The sequence below is a fragment of the Phyllostomus discolor genome, chromosome 3 (genome assembly GCF_004126475.2).
Source record: "Phyllostomus discolor isolate MPI-MPIP mPhyDis1 chromosome 3, mPhyDis1.pri.v3, whole genome shotgun sequence".
Classification (NCBI taxonomy): Eukaryota; Metazoa; Chordata; class Mammalia; order Chiroptera; family Phyllostomidae; genus Phyllostomus; species Phyllostomus discolor.
The window spans coordinates 160,221,943-160,237,486 of NC_040905.2; the positions used below are offsets into that span (position 1 = coordinate 160,221,943).

The following is a 15,544-nucleotide window of genomic DNA, read 5'->3' on the forward strand; positions in this document are numbered from 1 at the left end:
TCTCCCCCTCTCTTTCTCCCTCCTTTTCCTTTCTCTTAAAATAAATAAATAAAATCTTTTTTAAAATAACAAAAACTTTGCCCTTTTTTCCTCCTCTTAGAGAGTCACAGTGCTGACAGGTACTCCAAAGGTTCTGAGAGGCCCTACTGGAAGCAAGCCTGTTTAACCATGCTTAACTCCACATTTCCCAAATACTATTTGACAATGAAACTGTGTTTATATAATACGTTAACATCCTTTCAAATAGTACTGTGTGGGACAACACATTAGGAAAAGCACTATAGTACACTGTTCCCTCTGTACCTCAGCCCAAATGTATCTTATGAGTAAAACAGAAAAAATTTACAACCACAGCAGAGAGGGCATTTAAGAACCCATATTACAGCTGGAATATGGTGACATCTATTGTTGTCATGATACACATATGTAACTTGCTTATGTCACCTAAAAATATACAAAAATGATATGAATTAAAAGCAATTAAAACACCAAAATCTATTTCTAAATGAAGACAGACTAAAAGATTAAAAGTAGGACGAGAAGAAGGGAGACCTAAGCAAACTTTTAAGCCTATCAAATGAACTGACAACCAGAGACTGGGCTTTATTTCCTATTTTTAATTTATTTTTAGAGAGGGGAAGGGAGGGAGAAAGAGAGGGAGAGAAACATCAATGTGTGGTTGCCTGTTAAGTGCCCCCTCCTGGATACCTGGCTTGCAGCCCACACATGTTCCCTGACTGGGAATCAAACCATCGACCCTTTGGTTTGCAGTCTGGTACCCAATCCAATGAGCCACACCAACCAGGGCTGGGCTTTTTTTTTTTTTTTTTTTTTTAAGAACATAAAAATGAGGCATATCCATTAAAGACCACAAAAAATGTTCTGAGATAAAGACAAATTAATACACTTACAAAAATCATGGTTAACACACATACTCTTCTTTACTCTGAAAAGATCAAAATGAAGTTAATTTTTTTCTCAAGGAATAACACAATCTCAGAAAAGTAACATGCTGAATGGGAGTCGAAAGTTCTCCAACCAAATACTGGCTCTGCCACTATGGGAGTCAAAGAATGATCATTTCATTCACGGCAGAGCAGTCACCAGAGTTCAAGTCTGCAAACGAGGCCATGACAAGAATGTAGCCACCTTGAAACATCCATAGAAAATGTCTAGTCCCTTACTGGACCTTTATACTTTAAAAAATATACCTTTGTCAGCAGAAGTGGGGACCCAAAGCTTCCTAACAGTACATACATCCAAACTGGCCTACCTAACGGTCCCATATTTGTATGCAGATAAACTGGGAGGAACAACTGGGGAGTAAAACAGACTGCACAACTCAGGGTTCTAGCATGGGGAAATAAAGTCTCAAAACCTCTGACTATAAAAACCTGTGGGGGTCACAGTGACGGGAAAAACTCCCAGCTTCACAGGAGAGTTCCTGGGAAAGACCCATAGTGTCCTAGAACATACACAAACCCACCCACCCTGGAATCAGCAACAGAAGGAACTAACTTGCTTTGGGATAATGGAGGAAGTAACTGAAAACCTGCAGAGAGCTGAGCAAGCAACACTGTTCCCTCTTGGACCCCTCCCCCACATACAGTGCTGCAATGCACCAAGGTGGGTTGCCCCATCCTGGAGAATACCTAAGGCTCCACTGCATACTATGTAACAGGTGTGCCCAGACCAAAAAATATGGCCCAAATGAACAGATCTAAGCTCCAGAAAAAATACAACTAAGCAATGAACAGATAGCCAACCTATCGGATGTGAGGTTCAAAGCACTGATAATCAGGATGCTCACAGAAATGGTTGAGTATAGTCACAAAATAGAGGAAAAAGTGAAGGCTATGACAAGTGAAATAAAGAGGAATATACAGGGAACCTACAAAGAAGGGAAGGAAACCAGGACTCAAATCAACGATTTGGAACAGAAGGAAGAAACAAGAATTCAAAAAACTGAGGAGAGGCTTAGGAACCTCCTGGACAACTTTAAATGTTCCAATATCCAAATCATAGGGGAGCCAGAAGGAGAAGAACAACAGCAAGAAATTGAGAACTTAGTTGAACAAATAATGAAGGAGAACTTCCTCAATCTGGCAAAGGAAATAGACTTCCAGGAAGTCCAGGAAGCTCAGGGAGTCCCAAACAAGTTGGACCCAATGAAGCACACACCAAGGCACATCATAATTATATTACCCAATATTAAAGATAAGGGGAGAATCTTAAAAGCAGCTACCTACAAAGGAGTTCCCATAAGACTAGCAGCTGATTTCTGAAAAGATACCTTGCAGGCAAGAAGGGGCTAGAAAGAAGTATTCAAAGTCATGAAAGGCAAGGACCTACATCCAAGATTACTCTATCCAGCAAAGCTATCATTTAGAATGAAAGTGCAGATAAAGTGCTTCCCAGATAAGGTCCTGTTAAAGGAGTTCACCATCACCAAGCCTTTATTATATGAAATATTAAAGGGATTTTATCTAAGAAAAAGATGATGATCAAAAATAGGACCAGTAAAATGACGATAAACTCACAACCATCAACAACTGAATGTAAAAAGAAAAAACAAGAACAAACTAATCAAACAACTAGAATAGGAACAGAATCACAGGAATGGAGATCACGTGGAGTGCTATCAGTGGCGGGGGGGACAATGGGGGAAAAGGTGCAGGGAATGAATAAGAAGCATGAATGGTAGGTTCAAAATAGGCAGGGGGAGATTAAGAAAAGTTTGGGAAATGGAGAAGCCAAAAAACTTATATGTACAATCCATGGACATAAACTAAGGGGGAAGGATGCTGGAGGGTGGGATGGCGCAGGGCAGAGGGGAATAAAGGAGAGGGAAAAAATGGGACAACTATAATAGCATAATCAATAAAATATATTTTTAAAAAAGAGAGGCAGGGGAAAACATGTGGGATGGTCTACTATCCTAACAGAAACAGCCATTACTTAGCTCCTGTCTGTTGCTGTCACTGGGAATACTACCAGATCTTCTGATCTTATAAGAGAAGCTCAAAATACAAATTTTATGTGACATTAACAAACTTTTAAAACTACTGGATCAAACAAAATACATCTGTGGCACATTTGGAAAAAGGTTTAGATATTAAAAAGTTTACACCTATCGCAATAATTTAAAAGGGGATGACATAAGGAGAACCAGAGCAATGCATGCAAAAATACCCTTTAAAACTTTTAAAGTAACATTTTCTTTATATCTGATATCTACTCAAAAAGCTGGATCTAAGTTTTAAAACTCTGTAGGTATTCAGTAATTAGTTATTTTATTAGTACAGGGATCTCAAAAGCACTGGGATAATCCCAGTGATGAGAAAACAAATGCAAAACACCTTTACTTTATAGATAGAAATGACATGCTCAGTAACTTACCAGCCCTCCTTGTTTACAAATGAGAACAAGGAAGTCAGTCTCCTCAGTGGCAAGTGTGTTGTCAGTCTAGAAAATCACAATTCTTTGTAATCAATCCCTTCATAAATACTAGCTTGGGTCCCGTTTTTATAACAGAGCATTATAACATGGTATTTCTCATTAACACATTACTGTGCAGTGTTTTTTAGTTATTTTTGCTTAAACTAATCAAGTAATACTAATTTTTGGCCATCTTGTGGGAGTGAAATCAACGCCTGCCTTAGAGCAGTAGGAGCACCAGGGATGCTGAGAGGGTTTCTGTAGAGAGTGTTTCTCCCTCCAGTCTACAGCATAGAGAATATCTTTGCAAACCTCTTCAAGGGCCTTTTTTTACATAAAAGAAATGCGCATCCTTATCATGGGCCTGGACACTGCCGGGAAGACCACTACAGGGTAGAAACTGAAGCTGGGTAAGATCGTGTCCACCATCCCTACCACAGGTTTCTAGGTGGAGACCATGGGGGATGCAAGCAACCAGGACAAGACCTGGCCTCTGTGGCTCCATTACTTCCAGAATACACAAGGTCTCATATTTGACAGCAATGACCAAGAGCACATGAATGAGGCCCAAGAGGAGCTCAAGGGGATGCTGACCTGCTCATGTTCAAAAACAAGTAGGACCTCCCTAACATCATGAACAAACCGTGCCTGCACTCTGTGCCATAGGAACTGGTGCATTCAGGCCACCTGTGCCACCAGTGGAGATGAGCTCTGTGAGGGACTAGACTGGCTGTCCACTCAGCTCCGGAACCAGCAGTGAGCCACATTCCTCTCTCCACCCTTACTCCCTCCTTCACCCTCACTTTCTTCTCATGTGGCAGACAGCCCCTGTGGTGTGAGTGCCAGAAGCTGTCTCCATGGTCAGTCCCAGTATGCTTTACCATGCTGTAGTGTGCAATCACAGCCAGCAACTGGGTTGTTGGTTGTTTTTTTTTCTTTTTAATGTAAATAGTTCTCGTTTGATCTGATACTCCTATGCAATATCACTAAGCTTTATTTTTATTGTAAAAAGAGAATCAACCCATTGTTTAGTACTGAGAAGTGATTTTAGGCAACCAGGGCCTCTGGAGTCACTGTCAGATCAGCCCAGTGTTCCTCCTCTGGGCTTTAGATCTATGTTGAGACCCATTTTGGTGGTTGGTTTTAAACCCAAACTCAGTGCATTTTTAAAAATAGTTACAAACAACCCTGACAGGTGTGGCTCAGTTGATTGGTCGTCATCCCACAAAGCAAAAGGTGGCTGGTTCGATTCCTGGTCAGAGTACATGCCTGGGTTCGTCCCTGGTCAGGACACATATGAGAGGCAACCAATCAATGTTTCTCCCCTCTTTCTCCCTCCCTTCCCTCCTCTCTAGAAATAAATAAATAAAATCTTAAAATAATTATAAATACAAGAGAAGGGAGAACTGTGCCTACTGTAGGTTCTGCAGTAAGGCTGGAGTCCAGGACACCCATGGTCTGTCTCCTGTCTGGAACATGCAGTGGGCAAAACCAGCCACAATATGTTCTGTATGGTCACTTATGGTCCATGATTGAGTGACTCACTGGGTTATCTGCATACCATAGCATTTACGCTTGCACCTGTGCTTATACCACTACCCAGGGGATAGGCTACATGCTGAGGCCACCACTCACAGACCCCTTGGAGGGACCCTAGCCTTCCCTTGGGTCAGTATAGTTGCTTCAGTGGGACCAGTCTGGCCAGAGCAGAAGCTACCCATGGTCACCACACACTCCAGTTTACCTGGGTCTCACTAATAGGAGCATGGGAAGGTGGCCAGTCATCTTAGAGCATATATCCTCAGAGCCTCTGTCCACATGTGCTTTCACTCCCTCACCCTGCAAGGGTCAGATCTGACATCAAAAACAACCACCTCTAACCCTAGCTGATGTGGCTCAGTGGATTCAGTGGCAGCCTGCAAACCAAAGGGTCCTTGGTTCAATTCCCAGTCAGGGCACATGCCTGGGTTGCAGGCCAGGTCCCCAGAAGGGAGCACAGGAAAGGCAACCACACATTGACATTTCTCTCCCTCTCTCTCCCCACTGCCTTCCCCTCTGTCTAAAAATAAATAAAATCTTTTTTAAAAATAATGTTAAAAACTACCTCTAATTTTCTCTTTTGTATTTTAATAAACACTGAAGAAGCTGGAGCTGTTAAACTTTATCACAGGGAAACCTCAGAACTGGTTTATCTGGTGTCCTAGAACCTCTTACTGCTTTCAATACACAATCAGCAATCAACTGTTTTATATACTTGTTTTCAGTTTTCATTTCAACAAACAAGTAATGTAATTACAGCTATTAGAATAAAATCTCTTAACTAATTCTGCTTTTCGTCATTTGAGTCTTACCACTCTTGCTAAAACCCTTATCACAGCCCAGGCAATATCTACTAGCATGCGGTGATCCAAACAAAAGACCATCCATATAATCACCACTAACCTGCTGGAAAGTTAGACCTAAGCTAATGTATATTACTGCCACTAATTCATATGGCTGTAACAAGCCATTAAGTTTCGAAGATAACGCACACAGAGAAAGAAAAATAAAATGTGGTTGGTTCTTTCAAGACTTCAAAATTCAGTCCATTTCAGACAATAATGTCTGAAAATTGTACATTTCACTAACTAAAATGAAACCTTTGGTCCACATTTTAAGACAGACTGAGCATTTCCTTAGGATCTTTATACACTAAGAATAAAATTGGACCCACATGCAATTCATTTTGCTTTAAAGTTAATTACAATGTGTGACATGATAGCTCTTTGTGCTTCCTCCTATCCACAAAAATATATCAAATTTAAACATATTACTTTTAAAACAGATAACTTTTCTTTTTTGCATATGTATACATCAAAATACTGACAATTTTACAACAGTGTGTTCTCTTTCTAAAGGTTTAGACAATAACCAATGTAGAGCAAGTTTTGAAATAAACAAAATTCTACAACAAAAAGGCCATATAAAGAGACTATTTGCCTTTAAAAGGTAAATATGAATATGAAAAGGAGAGCAGAGAAGAAAAAGGGGGAAATGCACACCCAAATAATAGACGGTAGAGAGCTTGGGACTCTTGCCCTGTATTTGGACCATTAAGGGTTTGAGATTAATGGCACCTCTGGTTCTAGGCAGAAACAACCCCAATCCTTTTGGGAGAAAAGCCTCATCCATCAAAACTGGTAAATTTTCTGTAAATTAAGATGAAGCCAAAGCATACAACCAAAAAGCACCCTCACCCAGGGAGGCAAGCCAACATAGAAGAAAGCAGCAAAAACAGCTGACAAAGCATGTAGAAAACTCCCCCACCTGATATCAAGGACTGTTGATCTCAGAATTATCAGAAAGACATTAAAATATATAAAATGTTTAAAGATATAAAAACTGGAATCACAAAGGCAAGCAAGTAAAATAAACTATTTGGAATGACCAATCAGATCTGGAAGGGTAGTATAGATTTCTAGAAGTAAACTAAAAATTGAGATTTCATTGAGATTATTAAACTAAAAATCTCAATGAAAGTGTTAAACAAGAGAAGTAGTTAATCAGAAGATAAAACTTAAGACGTTAATACAGAGTGCAGTACACAAAATATAAGATGGAAAATCTGAAAGGTAAGTAGATTAAGTACGCCTGAGGTATCTCAGGCCTTTACTGACACCACAGCCTTTGTTTCCCAGTGGCCAAAATACCAAAATGCCTATTGTATTTGTAGAATAAAAACTGCTGCCCTGGCTGGCGTAGCTCAGTGGATTGAACGCAGGCTGCAAACCAAAGCATGTCAGGTTCGATTCCCAGTCAGGGCACATGCCTGGGTTGCACGCCATGACCCCCAGCAGCCGCACATTGATGTTTCTCTCTCTCTCTTTCTCCCCTCCCCTCCCCTTCCCTCTCCTCTCTCTCTCTCTCCCCCCTTCCCTTCCCCTCTAAAAATAAATAAATAAGATTTTTTTTAAAAAACTGCTTACAAAGCCTTCATTAACTCCTATTCTTTAATGATAATCTTCTATGAGGCCAAATATTTGGGCTCATTATTCTGGACTTAGGCATTTCAATAGTTCTTGGTCTTTTCATTTCTATCTGTATTACTTTTCAAGTAGTTTCAGATTGGGGATTCAAAAAACTAAAACCGTTTTGTTTGATATAACATAAAATACAGAATTGATCTTTCCACAGTTAAGAGAATTACTGTAATGCTTTTGCTACATACCTTGATACATCATTTTCCTAACGAAATAGTTAGCCAATATTTTTCTGTTTGTAAATGTGCTTTCACAGCATACTTTGTATACAAGTAAAGATAAGTATTTAATTCTCACTGTTCATTTCTAACTGATTAAAAAAAATAAAAAGAACATAAACTGTGGTAGAACTTTACTTGCTGTTCTGGTCCTCATGGTACTCACCAGATAAGTATGTTGACCAGTTACATACTTACAAAAGAAACCTTCCCAATAGATTATATATAACAGGATGAGAATCTGAAATGGCTTTCAATACCCCTATTACGTATTGGCTGTTCTATCAAGTATTAAGTGCAAAACGAGCACTTAATTGACAGTCAGTAAAACTGTGAATGCTTTCTGATTTTATTTTTAACTCTGCAGGTTATATTTAAATATTTCAAAAGCATGTTCCTGATTTTGAGATACCAAGTGATACTGTACAGTTGTCACTTTATTGAATGTGTTCGACAGTCCCATGAAGTTTATAAAGTGAACCCTTTATCATAGCTTCAGGAGCTAAAATTAAAATTAATTTGTTATCACAAAAAAAAGGACAACACTGAAAATAAAAAAATGAAAAAAACAAGTCACAACTGAAGCAAATAACTCAACAAATACAACTAGCATAGTTTTGGTATCCAGAATACATAAATAATTCCCAGTAATAAGAAAAAGTCAAACATTCTAACAGAAAAATAGGAGCAGGATATTTTACAGAGAAGAAACATAAATAGCTAATAAAGACATGAAAATATATTCTCATATCATTTGTAATCAGAAAAATGCAAATTCACACACAAGACATTTTAGTCATAAGACTGACTATGAGTAAAAAGGTGAACAATATTAAGTGCCAAAAAGGATGTATGTGTAAGCACAAGGAAGCTTTGGAGATAATGAAACATTCTACGACTGGATTGGTGGTAATGGTTACACAAAAATCACTGAATTTTTACATTTGTAGTATGTAAATTACACTTCAATAAGAATGTCTTAAAAATAAGTACATACTGCTGGAGGAGCATAAATTGATACAAACCCTTTGGAAAACAATTCGGTATCTGGGGTAAAGTTGGACACTCTATAAAGGAGCACTTCCATTCCTAGGCGAATGCTTTAGAGCAGGGGTGTTAAACTCATTTTCACCCGGGGCCACATCAGCCTTGCAGTTGCCTTCAAAGGACCGAATGTAATGTTAGGACTGTATAAATGTAACTACTCCTTAACTAGGGGCAAGGAGCTCAGAACTGCAACCAGGTAGAAACAAGGTGCTGGGCCACATGAAACAAGGTGGAGGGCCAGATTTGGCCCACAGGCCTTGTGTCTGCCACCTGTGCTTTAGAGAAACTTCTTTACATATGTAGGAATCATATGTTCATAGTAGCAATATTTATTTTTCAAAGAGAAAAAAGAAAATATCCCCTGGCATGAAGACAAAAATTAAATGTAACTTCATAAAATGAAGTATTATCCAGCAATTAAAATGACTGAACAATAGCTCACACAAAACCTATTATTTGGTGAAAAAAATCAAACTCTATAATGGGGATAAAAATGGTAATGGATGGAGATTTGACCTGGAGTGATGAACACATAAAATACAATATACAGACGCTGTATTATAGAACTGTACATCCCAAACCTATATAATTTTATTAACCAATGTCACCCCAGTAAATTCAATATAAAGAAGAAAAGAAAAAATCAAAGTCCCAGAGGACTACATAAAGTGATACTGTTTTTAATAAGGTTAAAAAATAAGCCAAACTAAATATACATCAATGTGGCACAAACCATTCTTGTGATATTAACAATGGCTGAACTTTTTCTGGACAGACCTCATATATAGAAACTACCAGGACATACTGATCACCCAATACCCTTAGAACACTTTAGCATCCTCATTCTTCAATATGGCTCTCATGTTGATGCTTACTGATGTCCTGAATTTTCAGGGATTCTCCGTTCCCCAGAAGCTTAATCTCTTTACCTTCCTGTGGTACCCAGTATTCCTACCACCCATGGGGTACCTAGTCTGACCTGCACATGTTATTGGTCCCTTAGGGAAATCACTCATGACTCTCCAGCTACCTGATCAGCACCTTGTACTGGCAAACACCTCATATCCCTAACGTTTCTCATACCCCCATAAACCATTCAGCATGGGACTCCCCACCTGTTTGTAGGTTTACCAATTTAACACTTTATTGGCCATCTAAGTGTACTTTGGTGAGCTTTAAAAGTTGAGATGTAAAGAGAAGAGTTAAACAAAAATTAACAATTCATTCCAAATGTCTTTTAAATCATTTCTGACACAAGATCAGCCAGTTTTCCCCTTGAACATTCCAAGGGCAGTAGCTCCTTATCCTGAGGGCAGCCTAATCTGTTCTGGGGCAGCAGTACATACTAAGACACCTGAGGGCAGTAGCCATATACTATGAGGTCATCCTGTAGGTGAGCTTTAACTCTCTTCCATCAACAATTCCCTAACAATACCCACGCAGAAAACACAGCCTCCAGACATGGAACATTCTTAATACAATGGTGAACAGAACTACCATCACCTCCCCTGGCTGGATGGTATACTTTGGAATCCTGAAGGCTAAGACTTCATTCATTAAAGACCAGCCATAACATGCTTGCAGATAATGAGTTTTGATTAACTAGAAGCTTTATTTCACAAAATTAAAATCTGAAAGTCACATTATTATAGGCCATAACTGTCTTTGCTCCAAAATATGTCTACAATAATGACATTTTACCTTGGATGTGAAAATTACACAAGTTAGTGTAGTGGCTTCAAACTATTTCTTATTTTAGGATAAATGATATCCTGACATGATAAAAATACAAAATGGGAATGAACTCTGCTGGTGACTCAGTGAACACTTCAAGTTCTTTTGGAAAAACCATAGCCTTAGATAAATTTGTTGTCCCACAGCACCATCTGGTGGATGAAAGTATCTAGGCTAACCCATGTGGAAAGAGGAAAACAATGTCATCTGTAAAACTAACTACTATGAAAACTAAAATCTTAGTGTGAAAAGATTCCCATGCTTTAGCCAACAGATTTCTTATAAAGGGGATCTTGACAAAATCCTAATACAAAAGAAATCTAGAACTCATAAAAACTCATATGTAAGAATTCAGTTCATCTTCTTGAAGAAAATTGCTTCAAGAAGAAATATTGTAAAGCAAGTATTTTTAAACTGGGAGGAACCTAAAACAGCTGTTAATCCAATCCCTTCCCTTTACAGATGAAGACTTTAAGGATAAAGACAGAGCTTCCCCAAAAGTCACAGCTAAGGATGATGGGCATTGATTATATAAGTAAATGGGTCAAATATTCTGTGCTGATTAGCATAGACTTCCATTTCAAGAGACTGCTGAAGAAAAGGCAAGAAAAAAGGCAGTCGGTGTGTCTGGTACAAAGTGCCATTCTCTGGTTAGCAATGACTTTGCCACCCGGCTGTGGACTGTAAACTACACCCTACACTGACTCATACAAGGCCAAGCACTGCCATTCCCTCCTTGCCTCCACAGCCCACTTGCATCCCTCTTCACATTAGATTTATCTGCTTCCCCCTGTTTCAAAAAACTATCCTACCAATGAAAGTAAGACAGATAAAATAAATGTTACATCACTTGTTGAAGAACATCTATCATTTTTGAAAAGCATTCACGATGTGTTAAAATAAAAGAGAGGGAAGACAAGACCAAACTACGTTCACTGTGATACAACATCTGCTTTTAAAAAATATAATTATCGAGCATTATATTGAGAAAAAACATTGGAAGGAAATACACTAGAATTTGACAGCTGTTGTCTCTGAGTGATTTAAATTTTATGTAATACTAATTTTTTAATATATAACATTTATATTAACAAGAAGGTCATTTTTTGGCCCTGGCTGGTGTAGCTCCGTGGATTGAGCGCGGGCTGCGAACCAAAGTGTCGCAGATTCGATTCCCAGTCAGGGTACATGCCTGGGTTGCAGGCCATGACCCCCAGCAACCGCACATTGATATTTCTCTTTCTCTCTTTCTCCCTCCCTTCCCTCTCTAAAAATAAATTTAAAAATCTTTTTTAAAAAAAGGTCATTTTTACCCTAAAATGTATGCATTTGTAATAAAACGTTTGACAGAAATTGGAAATAGGACCCCATATACATACCTAACCACCTAGTACAAGTATAGCAAAAAAAAAAAAAAAAAAAAAAATCACTACCTCTCTCAAGGAGAAATACAAAGTATAGGATATTATACTTAAGCCCTGGCTGGTGTGGCTCAGTGGACTGAGTACTGGCCTGCGCACTGAAAAGTTGCCAGTTAGATTCCCAGTCAAGGCACATGCCTGGGTTGTGGGCCAGGTCCCCACTTGGGGGCATGTGAAAGACAACTACACATTGATGTCTCTCTCCTTCTCTTTCTACCTCCATTCCCTTCTGTCTAAAAATAAATAAATATTTTAAAATAAACAAATACATACATATATACATACCTGCATCACAAAAGCAATAGACTAGCAAATTAATATTGAAAGGAAATCTTAGAAATATAATTCCTTTAAAATATTTTATCTATTTTTCAGATACTAGGAATTGAGCTTACATCCTAAATCCATTTTCTGCTTATAAAATCTTGCCTGAGTTATATATCAGAATATATGGCATGATGTTCCCCAAGGAATTCCACACTGACTGTTTAAGAACCCTGTCTCCTAATGTGATTAGGTCTTTGAGGTACATATCAAAGATGCAGTTACCTGAAGGTCTGTAAACAAGAGTGAAACACTATTGCCTTGCCTGAAGATCCTTCCATCACCTATGTAGAATGAGATCAAGGAATGAATCTTTTGCTATCTTGAGATAGCATTTTTCAAAGTGTTGTCTAGAAACCACTGGGAGGCACTCAGATTCCATCTGAGTCTGTAGCATCAAAATTATTTTCATAATTATATCAAGACAGTATTTGCTTTTTTCACTCTCAATCGTACATGAATATGAGGTAGAGTTTTCCAGAGACTACATGACATCGAAACAGATTAAATGCAGAAGCAGATGCAGGGATCCAGAGGTGTTCTATTAAGTTACACATTAGTAATTTGAAAATAATGTAAAACAATGCCACTCCTCTCACTAAATTTTTTTGTTTAGAAAAGTATTTTGTATAAAAATGTGTATGTTATTATGTAATGCATTATTTTTAATGAACTAAAAATGGATACTTTTAAACATAATTTCTAATGCATTAGATAAGGATAAATATAACCTACATAATAAACAAAACCTCTCTGAGGTCCACAGCAACTTACTTAAAGTATAAAGGAGTCCTGAGACCAAAAGTTTAAGAACCACTATCTGGGAGTACTAGTGTTCAGAAAAACGCATACCAGAGGAGATCACTGTAAGCCCTCTCTCTTCTTCCTCTTCAAAGCACTTTCCAATCGTTTTGCTATGACCAGGACATCTTGCAGACCATTACCGAATCACACTTTTTAAAGCATGATTCTGATCCTCTCATTTCCCTACTAAAGCATCTCAAGCAATTCTTCAAGATCAACAGAATAATAACCAAGACATTCAGGAAACTCCACAGTCTAACCTCAGATTATTTTTCCAATGTCATGTACTTATCAATTCTACATTTCTGGAGGTGCACACTTTGCAGCAGATACTATTGATAGGAGCTGGGGCTGGAGAATCTGATAAATGATACCTGTCATCACTGGACTCAGAGTCTACTACAGAAAAAACAATCACATAAATACAAGTATCCTTCATTTCCTGTACTTATCTTCCAAATATTTGCTGTTAAAATGTGTATCTCCTTACCCAAAATTCACTGTCTAAATAAAAAACTATCTATAATGACTCTGTGAAATCCACCCCCAGAATCATTTCAGTTGTACACAAATCCAGGTATGAAAATGCAGACAATAGTACACTTGTATCTCAGCTGTTCTCCCAAAAGGATTTTATGTCTTGTGCCCATATTAAATGTATTAGGCATCACTGCTATCATCTTCCCATTATTAATAATAGAAATGTTTTCTGAGATGATAGAAAAGCCTAGAAGAGCTCTTTCTTTCCAACTTGGACCTAGCATAATGGAACCTGCAAAGAAGAGTGGCAAGAAGAAGGGCTGTTTTGCCATCAGTAACCAGAATACACCATCAACAGCCACAAGTACATCCACAGAGTGGGTTTCAAGAAAAGAGATCTGGAATTTTCTATAAAGGAGAAGGGAACTCCAGATGTGCACACTGGCACCAGACTCAACAAAGCTGTCTGGGCCAAAGGAATAATGTCCCATACCACATCCAGGTGTGGTTGTCCAGAAAACAAAAAGAGGATGAAGACTGACCAAACAAACTCTGTATGTTGGTCACCTATGTAAAAAAAATCACCCCTTTCAAAAAATCTACAGTTAATGTGGATAAGAACTAACTGCTGATTGTCAAATAAAGTTATAAAACTGCCGAAAGAAAGAAAGAAAGAAAGAAAGAAAGAAAGAAAGAAAGAAAGAAAAGGAAAGGAAAGGAAAGGAAAGGAAAGGAAAGGAAAGGAAAGGAAAGGAAAGGAAAGGAAAGAAAAGAAAAGAAAAGAAAAAAGAAAAGCCCAAGAAAAGGGTAAGTGAGCATAAGACCCATAGAAAAGGCCACACATTAGGAAGAGTTGGAGGTGACAATGCATATGGAGGAAGGGAAGCATACAAAGCATGATCTCGACATGTCCCCCTCTAATAAATAAAGCAATGTTGTTCCTGGCAAGTTTAGTCTTACTACTTGAGCCAACACAGTATTTGAAAAACGAGAGAAATTCTTTGTGCAATGGACTGATAGCCATTCTCAGGGTAGGAGACAACTGAGTACCAGGCTGGTACAGTAGAGGGTGTGAACACCTTCAGATATGGGGAGGTAGCTGCAATGTGGGAAGAACATGATTTAGTGAATGAGCTGAGTTTCAAAAGAAATCTGGGAGATTTAATTTATATGGAATTATAAACGACCCCGAATAGCTGCTGCAATTTTGAGAAAGAAGAGTAAAGTAGGAAGGATCACAATACCTGACACTAAACTATACTACAAGGCCACTGTAATCAAAACAGCCTGGTACTGGCATAAAAACAGACACACAGACCAATGGAACAGAACAGAGAGCCCAGAAATAAGCCCAAGTCTCTATGGTCAATTAATATTTGACAAAGGAAGCAGCAACATAAAATGGAGTAAAAATAGCCTCTTCAACAAATGGTGTTGGGAGAACTGGACAGCCATGTGCAAAAAAATGAAACTTGAGCACCAACTTACACCATACACAAAAATAAATTCAAGGTGGATAAGACTTAAATATAAAACGTGACACCATTAAAGTCCTAGAGGAGAATGTAGGTAGGAAAATCTCAGATATTTCACGAAGAAACTTTTTTACTGACTTGTCCCCTAGAGCAAGGGACATAAAGGAAAGAATAAACAAATGGGACCTCATCAAAATTAAAAGCTTCTGCACAGCTAAAGAAAACAGTATCAAAATGAAAAGAGAACCAACTGTATGGGAAAACATATTTGCCAATGATACTTCAGACAAGGGTTTAATCTCCAAAATATATAAAGAACTTACAAGACTGCACTCTAAGAAGACAAGGAATCCAATTAAAAAGTGGGCAAAGGACTTGAACAGACACTTCTCCAAGGAGGACATACAGAAAATCCAAAGACACATGAAACGATGTTCAGTATCGCTAGCTATCAAAGAAATGCAAATTAAAACCACAATGAGATACCACTTCACACCAGACAGAATGGCCATCATAAACAAAGCAACAAACAACAAGTGTTGGAGAGGTTGTGGAGAAAAGGGATCCCTAGTGCACTGCTGGTG

General features: G+C 38.3%; 1 protein-coding gene and 2 pseudogenes across 7 annotated transcripts in view; 2 read left to right on the plus strand and 1 right to left on the minus strand.

Moving 5' to 3' along the window:
• Window positions 1-15,544, minus strand: part of KDM4C (lysine demethylase 4C) — a 383,617-nt gene that overhangs the window by 303,907 nt on the left and 64,166 nt on the right. The gene's annotated exons all lie outside the window — the stretch shown is intronic.
• Window positions 1,617-4,341, plus strand: LOC114504460 (annotated as a pseudogene).
• On the plus strand, window positions 12,145-14,142 carry LOC118499673 (annotated as a pseudogene).